Source organism: Thamnophis elegans, chromosome 2, assembly GCF_009769535.1.
Source record: "Thamnophis elegans isolate rThaEle1 chromosome 2, rThaEle1.pri, whole genome shotgun sequence".
NCBI lineage: Eukaryota > Metazoa > Chordata > Lepidosauria > Squamata > Colubridae > Thamnophis > Thamnophis elegans.
In genome coordinates, this window is record NC_045542.1 from 89,783,183 (window position 1) to 89,794,226 (window position 11,044).

The following is an 11,044-nucleotide window of genomic DNA, read 5'->3' on the forward strand; positions in this document are numbered from 1 at the left end:
TTAAAGGTTGGATTTCAGGAGTGGATATGTCTTCCTGACCATGTCTGACATGGGCTTTCCTTTTGCCTGGGAAAGTCTCCTGAGCTGCAGGCTTAGTTTCTGATTTTCTTCTACAATTACAAGGGACACATGATGTAGAAACCCATTTCTTCTAATCAACTCTTTTAGAGTTTTTACAACTTACAATCTGCAAGAGTTTTTTCCTCTTGTTGTACAGATCTATATTCCTGGGGAAATAGGAGTCAAAAATATATCTTCAAGTAACCATCGATAATCAGTTATGGAAACAAGGAAGAAGATCATAACAACTAATCTTCATTTGGAAACTTTTTATTCTGATAAAGTAGCTTACCTGTGAGCAGTGTCTTTGCCCAGGGGCAATCCAAAACCCTTCATAATCTGGATGCCAAATTCATAGGCAAAAGTAGTTTTATTCATGCACAAGATGTTTTATGACATCATCCTTTATGAGGTGTGGATATCCAGCAACAGAGCTCTGATCTGCAAGTATTGTGTGATGCCCTCTTCATCCACATACAAGAGGGTTTACAACAGAATTACAATTCCATGCACAGTAATCATAGACTACTTTCCCTGAACACCCTCTGAAAATGATTTGAGAACAAAAATGCAGAGCCTACAGCTGCAAATGTCAGTATATGCGATTAAAACTTGGCTTTCCTGAATGTGTACTCATTAATGTTATTTATAACGTCTTTACTCCCCATAATGGGTATTTCCTTGAAAATCTACACATAACTCAACTTTAGTTGCCTAATTATTGAAATACCCATCGTTTGTAATGCTGAACTTTTAGTTTGAACTTTATAAACTTTGAAACATACTTGTCTTAACTGGAAAAAAACGCCTTATCTACTTTAATACATTTAGTGTGGGGTTTTTTAAAATTGTAAATCTGTTTGTGCATATTTAACCTGTAATAGTGCAGTAGAATATAATCCACCTGGAAGACTTCTGGGCCAAAGGTATTACAGATAGAAATTGTTTAGCGAGTGTCTCATTTAGCAGCTATTTACGAAGTTGATTTTGAGATCAGCCTTTTTATATACCACACCAGAAGTGGTATTCAGCAAGTTCTGACCAGTTCTGGAGAACCGGCAGCAGAAATTTTGAGTAGTTTGGAGAACTGGTAAATACCACCTCTGACTGGCCCCGCCCCCATCTATTCTCTGCCTCCCAAGTTGCAGCTGATCGGGAGGGAATGGGGATTTTACACTATCCTTCCCCTGAGGTTGGTGGGAATGGAGATTTTACAGCATCCTTCTCCTGCCATGCCCACCAAGCCACGCCCACAAAACCAGTAGTAAAAAAAATTGAATACCACCACTGTACCACATCTTTGCAGGTGTGGGAAACAAAGGAAAGTTGAAAGTAAGATCATAAACGCCATCATAATTTCAGTCACTGAGTTGCCAGCCTGAATTGTGATTGCTAATCTGTATTTAGAACTATTAGGGCTGCCAGTTCTAGGTTGCAAAAGCTCTGAACAACCACCAGATTGAAACAAATGACAATGTTGTAACCTAGAGATGATCAGGTTATATTATAAACATATAGTACAGATAACACCTAAGAGAGTACAGGTAGTTCTCAACTTACCACCACAATTGAGCCTAAAATGTATGCTGCTAAGTGAAAAAATTGTTGAGTTTTGCCCGATTTTATGACTTTTCTTACCACACTTGTTAATTAAATTAGTAACACAGTTGTTAAGTGAATCTGGTTTCCCTATTGACTTTGTTTATTAGGAGGTTGCAAAAAGGGATCACATGACCCCAAGACACTACAACCGTCATACCGTCATAAACGTGCCAGTTGTCAAGCATCCAAATGTAAATCACGTGACCACGGAGATATTGCATTGGTCGCAAGTGTGAAAACTGATCATAAGTCACTTTTTCCAGAGCCGTTTCAACTTTGAACGGTCACTAAATGAACTATTGTAAGTTGAGGACTACTTGTATTGCATGAATCGGTTTGCCATCTTGGGAAATAGGTGCACCATTGGAAGATCTGAAAAGTCAGGTTAGGAATAGATCATCCTGGAGAAAACCTATCTATCTGGTCAAATAAGAGTTGATTCCAACTCGATGGCAAACAGTCAGTCAATAAATGCATGAGTAGATACTGCAGAAAAAGAAAAGAGTTAATCTGGAAGAACACTTTGCTTATTGCCTAATTTTCTGTTTATCTCTCTGCTTATTCAGCTGGTATGCTCAGAATAGCTGTGGACTCCAAGGAACTTTGTGAGCTATTATAATTACACTGGACTGTTCATTCCCCCATCGGACAAGAGAAGGAGCATGAGGAGCCTCTTCTCTTGATACAGCTGGAGCTGAAGTAGCCCAGTTAGTAAGAAACAAAGACACCCCCCCCCAATAACTGATAATATTTATATGCACCCTTTTCTTCAAATAATTCAGGGTAACATTCTTCTTTCCAACCCTCTTATCTTCAGAATCTAGTTCAGTGGATTGCAAACTTAAGGCGAGTTAAATTGATGTCGCCCAAATCTTGCAATGTAATCCAGCATCCAGTTTCCTGGTATTCCAGCCAGGAGGTTATTAGTAAGAGATTATGACAACTGTAATACAAAACATATTGAATGCACCAAACTGAGTATTGTTCCAGTTACCATACAAATTGTTTCAATCTTGTCCTGAGACCAGCTAATAAAAATGAAAATACACAAAAAACCCCACACAAAGCACCATAAGAAAAAAAAAAGAGCCACTAGCCAATTTTATGATGAGAAGTCTGGAAAAATAATAAGTGAACAGGATTGCAAACATTCTCATCATAACAATGTTCCTATATATTTATTTCCACTTGCATTAAACAAACAAAAACCAGCTTGTGAAGATCTATAATTGGACAGGAAATATCTCATTAAAATCAGTGGATATTTCATAATGTTATACTTTTCCTAAACTCATACTCAGATATAGTGTTTTTATCTACCATCACTGTAGAAACTGGAAACATTTTTGGACTGTGGTATACATTCCTTCTCAATTTCTCTTTTCATCTTTTGTCTTAACAGAACTATTTGATTTTCTTCTTTAATTCACAACATGTTTCTTTGCATCGATGAAATAATGCCAATTTCCTTTTGGAGTCTATGGAAAACCTATTAAATGTTATGGCTATTAATCCAAAGCATGTCATTAAAAAAAAAAACCAATGCATTCTGCTTTTGTTTGAATCTTGTTATACATCCCCTTCTTATTTATTAAAAACATTTTAGCTACATAAGACTTTTTGCTACTTGCTAGGAAGCCAAAACAAAGAATTTCTGGCCACAAATATTGCCACTTAGAAGATAAAGCCAAGCTATTCCAGTTAAGACTGTTGTGCAAGTTTGCTTTTCATTGGTCACATACATGGGAATAAAATCAGCTACAGTTGATAATGAAAATATTGCTAATTAATTGGTAATTAATAAAGTCAGTATAGCATTTCTAGGATGATGTTAAAACACAACTTCAAAGCATGAGAAGCGTTTCCTATCATATTATCAGACGATTGCACAAAGACATCGCTAATGGATAAGATTAGACTGAAGGAGTCAGATTCTGAAGGATAGTTAAATTTAGCATGAGAAATACCTTCAATTTTTCAGACGACCAGGCTCACTGTGGATATGCCATACCTTGGATGGATTAATGCTTTGTTTTTTGTTTTGTTTTTTTGCTTAAACATTGTGTTTTGCCTAGGCTCTGCAAAACTGTGGCTAAAATAGGACTCACTGCCATTGTGAAATAAATTTTAAAAAACTTTCTCAAACGCAGTCAAATTTCTAATACAATTTCTTTAACAGCTTGGTGCTTAGGCTTTTAGTAAGAGAATGTGGACTTTCTTCCTATCCTTGTAGAACATTGTAAACCGTTGTAAGTATATGCAAAGTTTGGAAGGAGGAAAAGTGTTGGAAAGCTCTTTCGGTAACTAGGTAACTAGCTCACAGAATTTCCTGCTCCAACATCTGATGTGACAAATAGCCAAAGGTTATTTGGTTTCTATTTGTCATTAAAAAGTTTGGTTTAAGTCTTCTCACATATTCTTATATCAGTTAACTGTATTACACTTTATACATAAAAGTTGACACAGTAATCTCCTTCCACTGTGTAAAAAGCACTGCTACATAACAAAGAAAACAACAGGGAGACAATATTTTTTATTTGATATAATTGCAAAACAAACCCCCCTGCAAGAAGCAATGTTTTGAACACAGTAGAAATCAATTATAGCTATGAGACATTTCCAGAACTGGATATTTTAACGATGGCTATGGTTCAGTCTAATGTGATTTAGCACTGAGCTTTGGCAGACACATTCAGAATTATAACGCCATCAACAGGATAAGTCTGCTGCTTCCAACAACCTTCAATACTTTTCCAGTAGCATATGCAACAGGATTTAAACATTTCAAAGGCATTACTAAATACATCATTGATAAAGTAAGCAGATCTGAGCTACAAAAACACAAATGATCATAACAGAACTGCAAAGAGATACACAAAAGTACTATTTTGCTGCCATCTCATGGTGATCTGGATTTTTGCAGCGCAGAATTAGTAGCCTTCATTCAGGCGTTCTCTTGAGTAAAAATGCTACCAACCATCCTTGAGATGACAGTCAAGTACAAGTTTCCAGAACCCAATTCCTATCCTATGTCAATTGTCTCTACTCTCATTCACTGCTTAGGACAGCCAACACTGTTCTAATTATACATGTATAGCTCATGAAATGCAAAAACATTGGCTGATTCCTCTGTCTTTGCTGCCCTCCTTCTTTTGCACAGGGGAAAAAAAACATCTGCCAGCTGGACTGCAAGAAGAATACCCCAGGTATTCTATTTTGTTGTAAACAAAGTAAAAAGAAATAAGTAAGGACCCATTCAGAATCACAAGGGCAGCTGAGTCACAAGCAGCTTTCTCTCATAAGATTTTTCTCCCCCTTTCTCCTTTCTTTATTCTATACAAACAGCAAATGTCATCTTCCTGATTCTTCCATGCTATTGAGGAAGACGAAGTGGCAGGGCTGTTCTCATCTCTCTCTTAACTGGCACAGGCCAGTTGAAGCACATGGATCCTGCCAGCTGAGCAATCCAGTGCAAATTATCATGTTCAGATCATTGGCACAATGTGACTGCATCTGGCTATTGCACGAGACAAGAGTGGCAGACCATAACAAACTGAAAGCCGAATAAACATTGCCCTGATCCCATCCACTACTGGTCACCTGACTTCACAATCTGACAAAATGAGTGCAAAGTATGTGGTGGTTTATATCAAAGGCTACCCTTGGATAATGTTAGGATAAAGGGAAATGCACATTGTGATACTGATATAGCTAAGGAAAACTTAAGCTTTATTCATTTACAGGCTGGATAAGGCATGAGATGACAGCAATAGCAAGAAAAAAATGATGCCTAGCTATGTTTGGGTTATATTGGAAAAGACTCATAATGATGTGGTAAAGTCCCACCCCAGAAGAATGAAATATTTTGGGATATATTAAAAAGGCAGAATTTTATATTTCCCCAAAGGGGGAAATGGAGAAATGCTCTTAAAGACAGAAAGCAGGCTCAGTCTTTCTTAATAGCCCCCCTCCCCAGCAGATACACTATATTGCCAAAAGTATTCGCTCACCCATCCACATAATCAGACTGAAGTTGTGAGCGAATACTTTTCGCAATATAGTGTATTTTGTGCTGCAGATATTAAGAAAGACTGGGCCATCCTATCTGCAAAGCAAAAGACCTTCAGCTCCAGGATCATGGGATTAATAACAGGACATGACTCTTCCAAACATAATAGGATTGACCCACTACCATTTAGCAGAGTGGTTCCCAACCTGGAGCTCAGGCCCCACAGAGGCGCAATTTGATTTTTAATGGGGGCAATTTGAACTTTGTGTAAACCAAGTTAATGGTCTTTTAGACTTCCTCCACTCCTCCTCTTCCTACTCCAAAGTGAGTAGAGTTTACTTTTTGAGTAAAGTAAGAATTATATAAGGAGGGAGGCATCAGGATTTTAAAGATGCTTAGGTGGGGCATGGCCAAAAAAAGGTTGGGAATCACTGATTTAGCAGAAGACATAGAACTCATTACATTGCACAATCTCCTAAAGGCATTTTAGACATTGCACAACCCCCCTAGCGGCATCTCTGAAACTTATAAAATGCATGTACTCATCAAACAAGCAAACCAACTGTCGCCTAGCAGCTCTTGCCTCACAATCAGTTGTGAGTTCAATCCTAGGTAGAGGCAGATGTAGGGACTCCTGCTTGGGCTGGGGGTTGGACTAGATGACCTGCAAGGTCCCTTCCAACTCTGTTAATCTGTTAAACCAATTGTTCAGCTGACCCAGAACTGCTGTTGGTTCTGTTCATCATTACACTTTCTTTCCAATCAGCTTCCATTTTATTTTATTCCCGTCTTGGATCTGAACCAGATGGATTTTCTTTCCAACAGTGATAAATGATGTATGTATCATCATGCTGAGCGCTGTGGTAGCCTAGAGGTGAAGTCTGTGGCCTCCCATTCGGGATGTTGCAAGTTCAATCCTAGCTAGTGACAGATGTTTCTTAGAGCACAAAGGGAAAATATCTGCTGTGAAATCCACATTGGCATCAGGAAGAGCAACTGGCCAGCAAACACTCAGCTTCATTCAATCACCCCGACTCTACCCCAATAAAGGGATTACACAGTCATAAAAAGAAAAAAAATCATGCTACAATATTTGCATTATGTTCATAGCTAATTCAAAATTTGTGAATTAGAACAGCTAACACTACAGGAGGATTTGCTGTACATTATAACTGCTTCATCATGTGTCTCTAAATGCATTCAGTTCTGAAAGAATTGGTGGCATAACTGCTGATATAGAATATAGTCCATTTTTTAGATTAGCCATCTATAAACTTCAGTACTCAATCCCCAGATGTAAAATGTGATGTTGAGTGGAAAAAGTTTGCAGACAAATTATTTGAAAAATAACATAGATATATAGAGCCAGTTGGAAACAAATGTTGGTCTTCAGTTGAAGGAAATGATAGAATGTTTCAATGTAGATTTCAAGAAGCCAGACAAAATTGTGATTCCTAAAATTAATGCTGTGAATTAATGGCAGTCAGAAAACATGTGCAAATACATATGTGCTACATTGGTTTGACTACATTTAAGTCAATTGAAATTAGTGACAAGATAGTCTATTCTTCAGGATTTAGCAATATTGACTTCAACAGAAAAAAAGCTTGACTAACATAGCCTGGATTCAAACAAAATGCAACAATCATACAGTATATGTTCACAACAATGCCCTACAATACAACTGAGAAAGTATACATCCATCATTAAATTAAAACAGGTATGAATCTAGGTCATGTCAAGATTAATGAGAAATAAGATGGAATAGCCAAGCCCTACACTAATCCTCTAATCAAATAAAAAGGTCTTTAAGCCCCTTTTAAAGGCCATCAAACTTTCAGAGACAAGGGGAAGAAAAACCTGGTTCCAAAGCCACGGAGACAGGATTCACAGCTCAACACAAACACACACCATCCTAGCCCAATGTTTGAGGAAAGAGCCAGCTTTACATAACCCTCTGGAAGTCTAAAAGGGTAGGGGTCCCTCTAATTTTTGATGAGAGGCTAATCCAAAGGATTGGATCACCAAAAAGTGATGACACTGAGGTCCCATCAGATGGCAACATTTAAGGGATGGGGACCTGGAGTATATCCACTCTCTCTAATCTAGAAGGGCTGATGTCCTCAGAGAGAAGCAGTCCTGCAAATAACTTGCTTGAAAGAAGTGTCATAAACTCAGGAAGATTAAATACTGAAAGAAGAGAGATTTTGTATGATAACATGTTCTACATAACACAGCAAAGCCCCATTTTTTTAACATGCTTATTTTGCAGCAAATATATGGGAGTTGGAAGGATACCCAAGCATAAAGTTGTGCTTCTATTAATATCTTTAAGAGTTATTTTTCTGTAAATTATTATTTTTTCATTCTGATAGTATGATTTGGAAGTGGAATAACAAAATGTTGCAATTTGTATTCAGCAAAGAGAAGGGAAATTGATAAGAGTCTCTATTTTTACAGTGTTGTTGTCTGCTGTGAAAAAGTAAACATATATTACATTTATTAAAAGTATAGTATTACTACTTTTAACACTATAACAATATTTATCTTTAAATACATTTTTATTTGAGTGAAGGCATTAATTTTTCAAAATGATGTTATTCGGATATATTGTTTGAGGAGTTAAGAAGAAATCAGTATTATGTAAAATACTATGAGAAGAGACTCTAAATTGAATAGGAAACTACTACAGTGACATCTAATGGAAAGTCTTATGTTCTGCCCAATCCCGTACAATTACAGAACATGGGAAAGAACTAAATCTGCCTAGCCTAATCTCCTGTTTTTCAAATATATCCAACTCCTCCTCCCAGAATTTCCAGTCAAAATGCATAGTTAAGCATATAGAAAAAAAATTCTGGAGATTATAGCTTAATCAATCTAAAAAGGACTGGCTGGAGAATGTTGAAGAATAAAAACCAGGAAAAGAATGACAGTAGGAAACATTTCTCCATATAGTGTATCTTATGTTATAGAATGAGTTTTTTTCATAGATGATATAGTAGGCAACTTGATATACTGTACCTCAAAAGAAAATTAATCAAATTGAAAGGAGATGCTGTTATTAAAGGTAAAGGTTCCCTTTTCTGACTCTAGGGGGCAGTGCTCATCTCCATTTCAAAGCCGAAGAGCCAGCACTGTCTGAAGATGTCTCCGTGGTCATATGGCCGGCATGACTAAACGCTGAAGGCGCACAGAACGATGTTACCTTCCCACCAAAGGTGATTCCTATTTTCTCTACTTGCATTTTTTAGGTGCTTCGAACTATCAGTTGCAGAAGCTGAGAGAAATAACGGGACCTCACTCCATTATGCAGTGCTAGGGATTCAAACTGCTGAACCACCAATTCGAACTGGTTCTGATTGACAACATCAGCATCTTAGCCACTGAACCACCATATCTCTGTTATGCAGTTATTACTGTACATCAAAAAGCGCATGCATATAAATACAAGTCAGTATAAAAATTCTAACTATAGTCTTTTTATTAGTATCCAGTTGGGTCCTGTGGGGCTTGATTAGATAACTCTTTGGTCAAATCCAGTAAGTATTACTCTTCTGCTATAAGAAAGCAGCTGTTAGCCATGTCCACTAGTATCTTCTCTGTTTATTTGATATAATTGAAAGATAATTTCCTATTTCATTGCATCTGTTTCTGGGCTAATTTTAACTATTAGAATAATATTGAATTCCTAATACTGAGACAAAATTTCCTTGCAAAATGAAGTTAAAGTTAAGGATCTGACAATAAATGTTGACAAGCAAGAAATCTGGCTGCCAGAAACCAGATTCACAGGTCACAGATTCATATGAGCCCAGCATCTCTCTGCTATTCCTTAAACCAAACCAAAGGACATTCTATAAATAGCAAAATAAATTCTGAAAATGGAAAACTGAACAAAAAAGGAAATAATCCAGTTTTGAAATGATCTATGGAAAACTCAAAAATATCATTATACAAATGCTGAAAGGATAAAAGAATCTGAAGATGAATTTAGTAAAATCATGCAAGAACTAATCATAAGAGTAATGGTTAAAAATTGAGTGGGAAAAAAATAAAATTGGGCATCTGGAAATGTTCAAAATCTTGGATGACATCTAGAAAATTTGCATATTGACAAAATTTCCATTTGTCAATTTAAAAACACCACGCTATAAGGATTTGTGCATATACTGTATTGACATCCTAGAGAAAAAATTCTGCATATGAAAGCCAATACCAGCTAAAGAACTGGCAACTATGATTTCACATTTTTGTGTATATAATACCCATGAGACACTACTTTGACATAGTTGTGGAATATGTATGCTCTGGGGAAGATCAGAACTATGCCACAGGTTCCATCATACTGGGCAGGCCTCGTCTCTCCTATTTAAAAAATGGTTGAGATATAATTTACCTAAACCAGTATTAAATCAGCCGTTACCCAGGTCAACAAGGACCACACTAGGTGTGGCTGGAAATCTATTGATGAGCTACAGGATTCAGGACTGTTGACTAAGCAATCAGGGCCAACATTTGAAGATTACAGAAGAAAAGTTATTTACCAATCACAAATACACACCACTCAAACACCACCAGCATTGACAAAATCACCATCAATCAACTGTAAAAGGGAGCTTTACTTGGAATAGCTTACATCCTGCAACAGTACCTTTAACATTTAACAACATCTGCCTCGTCCAGGTCCTTGGGAAACACTTGATAGATGGACAAAAATGCCAAATCCAATCTTAACAACTAACTGAATGTTTAATAATTATAGTGAGATGGGCTACTTTAAGAAATAGCAGAATGGTTCTGGGTTTATGCTTAAATGAGGCCTGAATCATATGTTCTAATTGTCCAAAGTAAGTATAGCCTGACTTACTATTCACAAAAATAAAAGGGTATGAAACGTCCTTCTTCCCTATGAAAAATCTTCGAAAGAAGTGCTTCATATGCACTTCACCTCCCCCCCCCCCAAAGTTATCCAGCCCTGGGATGGTAACAAATTAGATTGCTCTCTAAAACGTTTGAATCAACAGTTTCAACATTTACCAGATTGTTCCATTAGATGGCAGCGAAACTTTATTCTGCAACTGATGGTATTACCTGTTACACAAACCAGCCAGAAGATTTAAAGGAAGTTCCCCACGCCCAGGGTTCTTGTTTGGAAAAACATCTTAGAGGAGAAAGAGAACCTTACTGCAGTTAGAACAAGGCAGGCGCTTAATCTTTCATTCAGATGACTCATAATGTAGGCGCTTTTAGAAGAGTACACGGATCACCATATAAAATATAAAACAGTAAAATATTTGCACGTGAAATCAAAATGTATTGTTTCGGACGGTTCTCCCCCACTTCCCTCCATAACACGTCATCACTAAGGAA